The sequence below is a fragment of the Sycon ciliatum genome, chromosome 3, assembly GCF_964019385.1.
Source record: "Sycon ciliatum chromosome 3, ocSycCili1.1, whole genome shotgun sequence".
NCBI lineage: Eukaryota > Metazoa > Porifera > Calcarea > Leucosolenida > Sycettidae > Sycon > Sycon ciliatum.
Genome location: NC_088645.1, coordinates 28333885 through 28336656, shown reverse-complemented (window position 1 = coordinate 28336656; position 2772 = coordinate 28333885). Strand labels below are relative to the sequence as shown.

The 2772-nt window shown below is 47.8% G+C and overlaps 1 long non-coding RNA gene across 1 annotated transcript; it reads right to left on the bottom strand.

Annotated features, from left to right (window-relative positions):
- Positions 1–508: 508 nt before the first annotated feature.
- LOC135812630 (uncharacterized) lies at positions 509–2439 on the bottom strand. The gene is made up of 2 exons (XR_010552882.1): positions 2322–2439; positions 509–1247 (listed from the first exon to the last, which is right to left on the bottom strand). It is a non-coding gene; the product is annotated as an uncharacterized LOC135812630 (long non-coding RNA).
- Between the last annotated feature and the right edge of the window lie 333 nt (positions 2440–2772).

Here is a 2772-nt window from a genome sequence, read left to right as displayed (position 1 = left end):
CACCACTACAGTGCAGTACATTGCACATCGTATCAGTGGCAGTGTATTGCTAGTACACGTACAATTATCGACGACCATGGCCAACGTCCCCATCTGCATCCACAGCTAGGAACCTCGTGCTACTGGTGCGTTCGGGTCCCGTCATTCGCGATGTAGGTGGATCTGTTCGCATTTGGGGGGAAAATGCTCCAGTTCTAATTTCTTACTTTTACGACGGGGCAGTACCAGTAAAGGTTTTTCAGAACCGCTCACAGAGCGATTTTTATATGGATAATTTCAGTTCTTTTTCCGTTCCCTCCCCACCCCAACCCCGAAGGTGAACATGATGAGCACGCGCGCGATGTACTGTATGTAGCCATGAGACTGCAATAACACACTGATACATACCAGCCCTCCCCACCTCGCTACCCCGCACACAGATACACAAACACGCGGGTGCACACGGCACACGCATGTAGCCACGCACACATACACACATGCACACGACACAAACAGGAAATTCTTCATGTATAATGCCATGCAAAGCAGTGGCCACCGTACTTCAGGAAGTCAGATGTGAAACAAAATAATTCAACTACAGTCAACTTCGATAATAACGACTGCGGATATAACGACAATTCGCGAATAACGACAGAATTTCCATGCCCAGAGCAAAGTCCCATCCAACTGTAATACAATCATATAATGGGACTTCGGGTATAACGACACTTCGCGAATAAGGACACTTTTCTGATGCCCGGCCGATTGTCGTTATACGTGAAGTTGACTGTACAATGTGTAGACAAGCTGACGGCCAAAGCACAACATAGCAAACATGACATTTGCTCAAGGATTGCAGTTTGCAGACCACGCCATGGAAGCAGCGAATACAGATTGTAATATCATACAAAGTGACAAGCAAGGAAGTGGCCACCATACACCAGAAACTTGCAGAAAGTCACATATCCAACAGATAGAGAAGTGAACAGCAATCTGGTACAGCCCACACAAGACAAAGCTGACCTGATACTCGTCCCAGGATCGTAAGTGGCTGATCCTTTTCAATGCATAACATGCAGGTGTACGTTACACGCATGACAAAATCTGACCGTGTCGCCAGCACACAATGTCATCACAAGTATACCCCACAACTTACACACATGCACAGTAGAAGCACAATGAAAGCAATGGAAAAGTACGATGTGGTTGCTGAAGCATCTTCACACTTCAAATTCAGACTTCAATGTGGTCGTCACAGGATGATATACCTGCAAGATACAAGTGATGCAGAAAGAAAGCAGAAGGTCATGAGGTAGGCTATGAGACACGACAAACGGGTCACTTACATGTATGTTCAGGGCTAGTGCACTCACATGCAGAATTATCATATTCGAGCATTTCCCAAACTGAGAAGTGCAATGAAATCCACTTGCATGCAGAGGAGCAATTTTGCAGTGTGATGCGTAATTCGACACGATCTGCGATGCTGCGTGCGATGCAAACTCGCGCAAAATATCATTCACAGAATGACTGCAAGAGGTCAGCGATGCGACAACGCCCTGCTGACATGTGTCTCAAAGCTCAACAAGAACCTGCGTTTGTCACCATGGCACTCGCATAGCCGGTACAACTGGTACAAATGTGGAAGCAATTCATGAGTTTTTCGTCTCGCCTCCTCAGATAACCACTGCAAGGCTGCGACGACAACCTTCGGCCTGACAAGGTGCGTCCAGACAATCTTCGCAAGATGTTTAGACAAGGTGCTTACAGACAATCTTCGCACTGGTTGGTACACAGTTCACTATGATGTTTGTATTGTCAGCACACAAGTCATGCATGAGATGCGGGTTGTCGTCAATTGGCAATGGAAGGTGGAGTATTTTGTTCGTGGCACCTCACTCGCTTTGAATGCGGTCGACTGACATGCTTTGTGTCTAGCTTGTAACATGTCTGGAAGGGTTCCACTTTTTGAATGAGTAATTTTTCGAATGAATTTAGTCGCGACAAGCACTGGGGTACAGGGTGAAGGTGCAAGTCATTGAGAACGCAAGATGGCGGCGTGCTCTCTTTCTTCACGTACAGTTTGCAAACCCTGCAAATGAACATGGCGTCTGTAGCGTGCGACTGTACACCATTATTAACTATTGGCAAGATATACACACACACCTTAAACGTAACGAACTACAAGAATAGAGTGAGTACAGTGCGCTGTCGACCTGATAACGTGTTGGAAGATAACAGGTATACCGCCGGTCCCACCGTAGGTCTACCCTTCATCATTCCTCATTCACCATCGCGCGATATCATGGCACACACTGGCAACATATCAAGGGATGCCTTACCGTCGCCTATAGGGGACGTCTTCGCAGCAATGTTTTTCGTCCTGCGCATACAGTCCGCCGACGCGACAGAGTTTACGGGCCCGTTCCAGTTGTAGAAGACATTCGATTCATCGGGCCAGTGCAGCAACATGGCCGTGGGCACACAGGGGCAGAGGAAAGACATTGTGAGTGGACAAGAAATATGCAGTGGCAAGTACCATGAATGTCAAGTTCTCATTTCTAATTGAGCTATTACTTACAGTGCTGCCATTGCTCGCTCGTCCTGATTCCTCCTCGTTCGTCTGTGTCCACTTCTGCCGTTCTCCTCCCCGTCACAGCGTCAGGTCAGTGCATTCTCATTAATTTCTCAATGGCACTTTTCGGGACGGGGTACGATGCGGCCAAAGGCCTAGAGCGGACGTCTTTGCAGCAATATTTTTCGTCGGCGGACGGGACAGCGTTTACGGGGCCG